The 10,563-nt window shown below is 44.5% G+C and overlaps 1 long non-coding RNA gene across 1 annotated transcript; it reads left to right on the top strand.

Annotated features, from left to right (window-relative positions):
• Positions 1 to 4,698: 4,698 nt before the first annotated feature.
• Positions 4,699 to 5,483, top strand: LOC124045032. The gene is made up of 2 exons (XR_006840769.1): positions 4,699 to 4,827; positions 4,961 to 5,483. It is a non-coding gene; the product is annotated as an uncharacterized LOC124045032 (long non-coding RNA).
• Positions 5,484 to 10,563: the final 5,080 nt, after the last annotated feature.

Raw genomic sequence — 10,563 nt, 5'->3', positions numbered from 1 at the left:
CCCTGACAAAACCAAAATAGAGATGTAAAAATCTCTCTGAGGTCAGGGTGTGACACACCTAGGGATTATGTTCACAAATCTGATTGACCATTAGCCATGTCTTCATGTTTTTTTGTGAAAGTGTGATACGTGAGAGTCCACACAGTAACACATATGTAAATGGAGAAGAGCATTATTAAGCATCAAGCATTGTTTTATTCTGTTTCAAAAATATACATACTTTGAAACTGTAACAATTCCTACTCGTATACAGTATACAGTATGACTAAACACAATACATTGATGTTCATGTACTTGTACTTAAAATATTATGAAATGTCTATATGACCCAAAGCGGTCAAAGAGCCAGTAATTTGCACATACACACACACCCTCCACGTTTCACAGCTGTCTCGGCTGTATGTTCACTATGCCTGACACTTGCACTGTAAAAAGGGGGATGGGGCTGTTGTTTATCTGAAGTGCTTCTACTGTTTGGAATGATAGAAAATTAAACTTTGTATCTTCCAACCTACTTTATTCAATTTGCCTGAAATCAAATAATGTATTTTTTAGATCAGTGTGATTTTTGTTATTTAATGAAAGCTTCTAAATGGCTTCCAACAATTCATGTGCATGCACATTGAATAGCAGCAGGGGCAATGTAGTGGTGACAGCTTATCAGAAGAGTTGGAGGTGTGGCTAATGGGGGCTTTTTTTCACACGTGAGAGTGGATGTCATTCCAGTAAATGTGGTCTATGGTATTTGATATTAAATGTTAAACTTCTACACTGCCAGCATCTGTAATGATACTTAAATAAATGCATGTGGTACTAAAGTTCCTGATGAGGCTTTATGTTGAGGTAGCCAATGCTTGGTTATTATCTTCTCAACTACTGTATGAAATTTTACCTGTGACATTTGACCTCCTCACCAGACCTCCTTACCAAGTAACATTACAGAGTATCTTTTTGTATTGATTGTGGGCGTCTAACAAGCAACCTGGCGATAAAAAAGGTTGATGCAGTAGGTGAAAGATGTGTACCCGCTTCACACAGTGCCCAGAAACACACTATGCAGCCTAGTCTCTGGTCAGGTTAGAGTTAGACACACATACACTGTTGAAAAGTGATTTAGACAGTTTGTTGAAGGCAATGCAAGAGGTTTAAGGGCACAGAAAAGACAAATACACTATCTACCCAAGGACACTGCCCATTCAGTAGCCTATCAGGTGTGTGTGTGTGTGTGTGTGTGTGTGTGTGTGTGTGTGTGTGTGTGTGTGTGTGTGTGTGTGTGTGTGTGTGTGTGTGTGTGTGTGTGTGTGTGTGTGTGTGTGTGTGTGTGTGTGTGTGTGTGTGTGTGTGTGTGTGTGTGTGTGTGTGTGTGTGTTTTGATGGAAGGTGGGGGATTGAATATGTTTGGGGTCGGGTCGGGTCGGGTATGTAAAGGCATCCACAAACATAGGTTTGGTTTGTACTCGACAAGGTGAGGCAAGCCTCGCATTCTCCCTTAAAAAGCCATTCGCTTGAAAATAAGAAACAAGCAGCAATTCTACCGTTTGTCCTCTTGAGACAGTGTTTTAGAAAATATTGAATCAAATACTTATCAGATACCGGAGCTTGTGAATTCAAATAGACTTTATTACAGAGAGAAACAAAACCAAGCAATTCCATGAAAGAACTGACTCTTCATTCTTAGTGATTGGAGAGCTTCTGGTCAGCGGGGTGGTGGCACCGGGATCCTCATCTCTCCCAAGTGGTCATTCTCTCTTTCTCCCCTTACCCATCTGTCTATCGCCTCCTTTGAATTCCATGCTGTCACAGTTACCAGCCCTGTCAAGCTTAACATCCTTATCATTTATCGCCCTCCAGGTTCCCTCGGAGAGTTCATCAATGAGCTTGATGCCTTGATAAGCTCCTTTCCTGAGGACGGCTCACCTCTCACAGTTCTGGGCGACTTTAACTTCCCCACGTCTACCTTTGACTCATTCCTCTCTGCCTCCTTCTTTCAACTCCTCTCCTCTTTTGACCTCACCCTCTCACCCTCCGCCCCTACTCACAAGGCGCAGGCAATACGCTCGACCTCATCTTTACTAGATGCTGTTCTTCTACTAACCTCATTGCAACTCCCCTCCAAGTCTCCGACCACTACCTTGTATCCTTTTCCCTCTCGCTCTCATCCAACACTTCCCACACTGCCCCTACTCGGATGGTATCGCGCCGTCCCAACCTTCGCTCTCTCTCCCCCGCTACTCTCTCCTCTTCCATCCTATCATCTCTTCCCTCTGCTCAAACCTTCTCCAACCTATCTCCTGATTCTGCCTCCTCAACCCTCCTCTCCTCCCTTTCTGCATCATTTGACTCTCTATGTCCCCTATCCTCCAGGCCGGCTCGGTCCTCCCCTCCCGCTCCGTGGCTCGATGACTCATTGCGAGCTCACAGAACAGGGCTCCGGGCAGCCGAGCGGAAATGGAGGAAAACTCGCCTCCCTGCGGACCTGGCATCCTTTCACTCCCTCCTCTCTACATTTTCCTCCTCTGTCTCTGCTGCTAAAGCCACTTTCTACCACTCTAAATTCCAAGCATCTGCCTCTAACCATAGGAAGCTCTTTGCCACCTTCTCCTCCCTTCTGAATCCTCCTCCCCCCCCCTCCTCCCTCTCTGCAGATGACTTCGTCAACCATTTTGAAAAGAAGGTCGACGACATCCGATCCTCGTTTGCTAAGTCAAACGACACTGCTGGTTCTGCTCACACTGCCCTACCCTGTGCTCTGACCTCTTTCTCCCCTCTCTCTCCAGATGAAATCTCGCGTCTTGTGACGGCCGGCCGCCCAACAACCTGCCCGCTTGACCCTATCCTCTCCTCTCTTCTCCAGACCATTTCCGGAGACCTTCTCCCTTACCTCACCTCGCTCATCAACTCATCCCTGACCGCTGGCTACGTCCCTTCCGTCTTCAAGAGAGCGAGAGTTGCACCCCTTCTGAAAAAACCTACACTCGATCCCTCCGATGTCAACAATTACAGACCAGTATCCCTTCTTTCTTTTCTCTCCAAAACTCTTGAACGTGCCGTCCTTGGCCAGCTCTCCCGCTATCTCTCTCTGAATGACCTTCTTGATCCAAATCAGTCAGGTTTCAAGACTAGTCATTCAACTGAGACTGCTCTCCTCTGTATCACGGAGGCGCTCCGCACTGCTAAAGCTAACTCTCTCTCCTCTGCTCTCATCCTTCTAGATCTATCGGCTGCCTTCGATACTGTGAACCATCAGATCCTCCTCTCCACCCTCTCCGAGTTGGGCATCTCCGGCGCGGCCCACGCTTGGATTGCGTCCCACCTGACAGGTCGCTCCTACCAGGTGGCGTGGCGAGAATCTGTCTCCTCACCACGCGCTCTCACCACTGGTGTCCCAGGGCTCTGTTCTAGGCCCTCTCCTATTCTCGCTATACACCAAGTCACTTGGCTCTGTCATAACCTCACATGGTCTCTCTTATCATTGCTATGCAGACGACACACAATTAATCTTCTCCTTTCCCCCTTCTGATGACCAGGTGGCGAATCGCATCTCTGCATGTCTGGCAGACATATCAGTGTGGATGACGGATCACCACCTCAAGCTGAACCTCGGCAAGACGGAGCTGCTCTTCCTCCCGGGGAAGGACTGCCCGTTCCATGATCTCGCCATCACGGTTGACAACTCCATTGTGTCCTCCTCCCAGAGCGCTAAGAACCTTGGCGTGATCCTGGACAACACCCTGTCGTTCTCAACCAACATCAAGGCGGTGGCCCGTTCCTGTAGGTTCATGCTCTACAACATCCGCAGAGTACGACCCTGCCTCACACAGGAAGCGGCGCAGGTCCTAATCCAGGCACTTGTCATCTCCCGTCTGGATTACTGCAACTCGCTGTTGGCTGGGCTCCCTGCCTGTGCCATTAAACCCCTTCAACTCATCCAGAACGCCGCAGCCCGTCTGGTATTCAACCTTCCCAAGTTCTCTCACGTCACCCCGCTCCTCCGTTCTCTCCACTGGCTTCCAGTTGAAGCTCGCATCCGCTACAAGACCATGGTGCTTGCCTACGGAGCTGTGAGGGGAACGGCACCTCAGTACCTCCAGGCTCTGATCAGGCCCTACACCAAAACAAGGGCACTGCGTTCATCCACCTCTGGCCTGCTCGCCTCCCTACCTCTGAGGAAGTACAGCTCCCGCTCAGCCCAGTCAAAACTGTTCGCTGCTCTGGCCCCCCCAATGGTGGAACAAACTCCCTCACGACGCCAGGACAGCGGCGTCGTCAATCACCACCTTCCGGAGACACCTGAAACCCCACCTCTTTAAGGAATACCTAGGATAGGATAAGTAATCCCTCTCACCCCCCCCCCTTTAAGATTTAGATGCACTATTGTAAAGTGACTGTTCCACTGGATGTCATAAGGTGAATGCACCACTTTGTAAGTCGCTCTGGATAAGAGCGTCTGCTAAATGACTTAAATGTAAATGTAAATGATTGTTTTTATACAGTTTTACCCTTACATAACATCATCACTCCACTTTGTGAATCTTGTTGTCTTACTTCGTTTCCATTCTCTTATTGGCTCAGATATTGAGGCATAGATTCTATTGGTGGAGTGACATGCATACTCCTACTGGTGCCTATCACTGATTAGCTAATGTTCCTGTCAAAGGTCTTCACATGTTCAGGCCGATGTTGTCTATGTATGATTAACCCATGTGCATGTCCAGTAGCCTTCATAAGATCAGACATAGCCCAGACCAGTCATGTCTTGTTAGTCTACCTTGCCTCATCCACACAGATTCTGCTTGCGTTTTAAGATCTCTCCATTCATACAAAAAGGTAGAATTCTCCATTTCTCCCCTATACCTCTCTCTCTGTCAGTCTTTCCCTCCACCCCTCTCTATGTCCACCACCTTTTCTTTGCTCATGACTCTCTCTCTTTCTCTCTCTCTCCCACTCTCCCATTCCTCAGGAAAGGTTAGTGACTGGAAGAACAATTTCACGGTGGCCCGGAGCGAACAGTTTGATGAAGACTATAAGAAGAAGATGATGAACACCGTACAGTTCCGCACTGTAGTCTAGGAGTTGTGGTCAAGTTGATTGTCTGATTGTTTGTGGTCAGGTTGATTGATTGAGTATTTGGCGCACATAGACTTACGATAGGCTTGGCTGGGGTGTCAGTCTTCCATTGGTCCACAGTTAACTGGGTTATAGTGTTGAATATACAGGGTGAGGATCATATTGTATCATATCCTGGAGTGTGAATGAGAAAGATCATGAAGTGTCTTATATCATTTTTTGAGAATGATTGATGCTATTTTGAGATATGAGCTATAGGTTGAGAACTAAAAACAAAAGTAAAATGAGGACATGCTGCACAGAACATTCTTAGCAATGTGAGCTATTTGTAAATCCTCTTGCCTGGTCTGTTTTTCAGAGTCTGAGAAAAAAACAGTGCGAGTCGATACAGTAATAAATATGTAAATAGGGAAGAGCATAGTTAAGCATCAAGCATTGTTTTATTCTGTTTCAAAAATATACATACTTTGAAACTGTAACAATTCTGTTTAACAAAAATACTGAGTGGAGGGGGAGCCAGGCCATTTAGGATCTTGAATACAAGACATGCTTCGGTGTATTGCACAAGATTTTCCCAACTCAGGAGCTCATGCTTTCTGAGGATGTAACAGTAATGAGGGTGATTGGGCTTCCTATCAAGCACTTTGAGAGACTGTTTGTTATAGTCAGTTATAGGCAGTTATAGTCAATGAACTAATCACTGATCATAATCTTGATGTGATTGGCCTGACTGAAACATGGCTTAAGCCTGATGAATTTTACTGTGTTAAATGAGACCTCACCTCCTAGTTACACTAGTGACCATATCCCCCGTGCATCCCACAAAGGCGGAGGTGTTGCTAACATTTACGATAGCAAATTTCAATTTACAAAAAAAAAGACTTTTCGTCTTTTGAGCTTCTAGTCATGACATCTATGCAGCCTACTCAATCACTTTTTATAGCTACTGTTTACAGGCCTCCTGGGCCATATACCTCGTTCCTCATTGAGTTCCCTGAATTCCTATTGGACCTTGTAGTCATAGCAGATAATATTCTAATTTTTGGTGACTTTAACCTGTTAAGTCGACCCTCTACTTTTTCGAACATTCTGTTAAAAATCGCGCAACATTTCAGCGCCCTGCTACTCATGCCAGGAATATAGTATATGCATATTATTAGTATGTGTGGATAGCAAACACTCTGACGTTTCTAAAACTGGTTAAATCACTGCTGTGACTTTAACAGAGCGTGAGTTTCATCGAATAGCGCAGGAAAACCTGATCACTGAAAATGGAAATAAATATCCTTGCGCTTACTTCCAGGAATTGTTCAAAGTGAACCGAATTACATGAGACCGAGGTTTCAGCGCCTACAGCTACCACACGTTGTCTAGAGTCTTGTCATTTGATTCGCAATTGATTCTTGGTCTAACCGGTTCAAGGGAACTCCTTCCCTCCGTTCTCTGATCGTATGTTTTGGTCGAGCTCTCTCGGCCATGTTTTTTTTCAGACGACACCTATAGAAGTTACATCGCCTCCTGATGAATTGTATCGCTTATTAACGTGTACTAATACCTAAAGTTGCATTACAAAAGTATTTCGAAGTGTTTTGTGAAAGTTTATCGTCGACTTTTTGAATTTTAAAAAATGACGTTACGTTATGAAACACTCTTTTTTTTCGTTTATCATACAGTCTACATAGAACGATATCTAGGCTATATATGGACCGATTTAATCGAAAAAAAGACCCAATAGTGATTATGGGACATCTAGGAGTGCCAACAAAGAAGATGGTCAAAGGTAATGAATGTTTTATATTTTATTGTGCGGTTTGTGTAGCGCCGAATATGCTAATTATTTTGTTTACGTCCCCTGCGGGTCTTTTGTGGTGTTACATGCTATCAGATAATAGCTTCTCATGCTTTCGCCGAAAAGCATTTTAAAAATCTGACTCGTTGCCTGGATTCACAACGAGTGTAGCTTTAATTCAATACCCTGCATGTGTATTTTAATGAACGTTTGAGTTTTAACTAATACTATTAGCATTTAGCGTAGTGCATTTGCATTTCCAGAGCTCTAGATGGAACGCCTGCGTGCCAGGTAGGAGCAAGTGGTTAATATTCACATGGAAAAGTCCACAGACCCACTCCAAAAGGCTTTCGGAGCCATCATCGACCGCGTTTTGTCCAACATGTCTCTGGACCTACTCACTGTCACAGTCATACTCTGGACCTAGTTTTGTCCCATGGAATAAATGTTGTGGATCTTAATGTTTTTCCTCATAATCCTGGACTATCGGACCACCATTTTATTACGTTTGCAATTGCAACAAATAATCTGCTCAGACCCCAACCAAGGAGCATCAAAAGTCGTGCTATAAATTCACAGACAACACAAAGATTCCTTGATGCCCTTCCATACATAAGGGAAGATTTTGGCAGTACCTGTATGGTTAGTGAGAAAGTCCATATTGCAAATGTACCGTCCCTTACTAGACGTCCAAAATCGTTTGTAAAATTCGCGGACGGCGTCGGACCGAGCGGCAGGGCCGGACCTACCAGGAAGTCATCAAATGAACTTTGTCGGACATTCGGTTTCCGTTTTACAAAAATAATAAGATTTAGGTCATTTTTCCGCTGTCCCGGAAATTCCCACAAGAGGGCATAAGCAATCATATTGCTATTGGACAAAACATCACGATTCACGACGGGGCCTTATCTCGAAAACTGAAAATATTTAGAAGCCGAAACTCGATGAGCGTAGGGGCGGCATAATGGGCAGTTGGCCCCGAACAAGATGGCGTCTAGGCCTCAACGGTTTTTGAGTTATGGCCATTTATCTGGGATTAAAGGTCCAAAATGAAAATAGAGAAATTATTTTTCCACTTCACGTACATTTACATTTTTTTTTTTCAAAGTCAAGGAGCCTCCGGTGTCAATAAAAAAAGAACCAGCCATTTATCTATCGTCATTTAAGAGAAATCGTACAACGACACCTTGGTGATGTTCACGGATAGGTGTTTTTTTCCCAACGGTTACAGATCCAGTTGCAGGGTGTTCTTACGAATCTTTTTAAAGTGTGCTGCGGAGCTCTGCGAGATTTCTGTGATTTTCTATGATGGGGTCCTGTGTAGCTCAGTTGGTAGAGCATGGCGCTTGTAACGCCAGGGTAGTGGGTTCTATCCCCGGGACCACCCATACGTAGAATGTATGCACACATGACTGTAAGTCGCTTTGGATAAAAGCGTCTGCTAAATGGCATATATTATTATTATTATTATTATTATTATTATTCTGAAATAACACACACTCACTAAACCCTCCGTAAATAACTCAGTTCTTACCGTAAAGACTTAAAACTCAGGATTCTGTAAAGGCGTACCCCAATCATGACATGGGTTTATTTATAGCTTCCTGTGCCAACCGGAAGTGCCTTAAATGGTGTCACAGTGGCAGTTTCCAAGGGTTAAAAAGGTCAGATCTTTTCAAAACTTCATATGTGTGATTAGGCAACCCCCATAAACTGTAAGTCAGTCAGTCATTTCATTTCTCCCAACAGAAAGGACCATAGGTCATCAGGAAGAATGGACCCCAGAAAGAGTAGCTGCTGCAGGAGCAACAGCGTCAAAGAAAAGCTCTCTCTCACACACACACACACACACACAGAAACACACACACAGTAAGGATGGAGTGACAAAGTGCGGTGCTTAAAGACACACAAAGCCTAAAAAGTGGGTTTGGTGTCAATTGGTATCAGTTTGGTGTCAGAATGACATCTAATTGACTGATGGACACTGACTTGCTAGTTGACTTTTGTACATTAGCAATATGTTTAAACGGAGAGGGACCATCACCAAAATGGCATTCTGAAATCAACACAAAAAATGGCATCACCATAGTCTCCAGACTGTGCCGAGTTCAACGAGACGCCCCGCTTGACCGTAGCTCGCTCTGAGTGCAGTGACCTTGAAAAAAAGCAGAACCAAAATGAAGCCTGGCCCTCAATGTCATTTGCTTTTGGGTAACAGTGAGAGAACCGTTAGGGGAGAAGCAAAATTCGACCTCAGGTACGTTCCTAAAGTCCTCCCGATCCGTGCAAGCCTAACCTTGACCCTGTGGCATTAACCCTTAACAGTTAAAAGAAGGTGTTTACATCAAAGAGTTTGCATTGACTTCTCTCCCCATAGGAATACATTGCCTGCACCTCTAAATTCAACCTGAAGCCTATGTGGGTTATGAATGCCTAAGGAACCTGTCTTCTATGACAGTCCATCAGACCACTATGAGGTCTACCTGTGTCGATTCTAAGTTTCCTGGAGCAACCGGAAGTGGTTAAATTGACCCAAAAGGAGTTTTGATGTACATAACCTTCAAAGGTGAAAATGACTGCATTCAACACTGTGTAGATCGTAGATCAGTCAATTCTTAACTTAAAGACTTAAAACTCAGGATTCTGTAAGTGTTTATGTCAATCAAGACATGTATTTACTTATAGCTTCCTGTGCCAACCGGAAGTGCCTTTAATTGGGTCACACTGTCTGTTTTGAAGGGTTAGAAAAGTCACATCTCTCCAAAACTTCATATGTGTGACCAGGTAACCCTCCTAAACTGTAAATCAGTCATTTCTCCCAGCAGATGTCAAAGAAAAGCTCTCACACGCACACACAGCAAGGATGGAGTTAAAAAGTGCGGTGCTTAAAGGCACAGAGAGCAGGCAATGGCATTACCATAATCTCTAGGCCGTGCCGAGTTCAACGAGATATCCCGCTTGACCGTAGCTCACTCGGTCTGAGCGCAGCGACCATTAGAAAAGTAGGCCCAAAATTAAGCCTGCCCCACAACGTCATTTGCTTTTGGGTGACAGTGAGAGAACCTTTAGGGTGAGAAGCACAATTCGACCTCTGGTATGTTCCTAAGGTCCTTCCGATCCGTGCAAGCCTAACGTTGACCGTGTGGCATTAACCCTTAATAGTTAAAAGAAGGTGTTTACTTCAAAGAGTTTGCATTGACTTCTCTCCCCATAGGAATACATTGCCTGCACCCCTAAATTCAACCTGAAGTCTATATGGGTTATGAATGCCGTATGAACCTGTCTTTGGTAACAGTCCATCAGGCCAGTATGAGGTCTACTTGTGTTGATTCTAAGCTTCCTGGACCAACCGGAAGTGGTTAAAATCACCCTAAAAGTGTTTTTCCATTACCTGCCTGCAGTTTGATAGACATAGTGCATTCAACCCTGTGTAAATCAGTCAATTCTTAACGTAAGGACTTAAAACTCAGGATTCTGTAAAAGCATACCCCAGTGAGGATGTGTGTTGACTTATAGCTTCCTATGCCAACCGGAAGTGCCTTAATTGGTGTCTCAGGGGCTGTTTCGAGGGGTTAAAAAAGTCAGATCTGTCCAAAACTTCATATGTGTGATTAGGCAACCCCCATGAACTGTAAATCAGTCATTTTTCCCATAAAATTTTAAAGGAAAACTAAATCACACAGACACACAACTTGGAAGGAGGGACA

This window comes from Oncorhynchus gorbuscha, linkage group LG10 (assembly GCF_021184085.1).
Source record: "Oncorhynchus gorbuscha isolate QuinsamMale2020 ecotype Even-year linkage group LG10, OgorEven_v1.0, whole genome shotgun sequence".
Lineage (NCBI taxonomy): Eukaryota > Metazoa > Chordata > Actinopteri > Salmoniformes > Salmonidae > Oncorhynchus > Oncorhynchus gorbuscha.
This window is presented reverse-complemented; position numbering and strand designations above follow the sequence as displayed.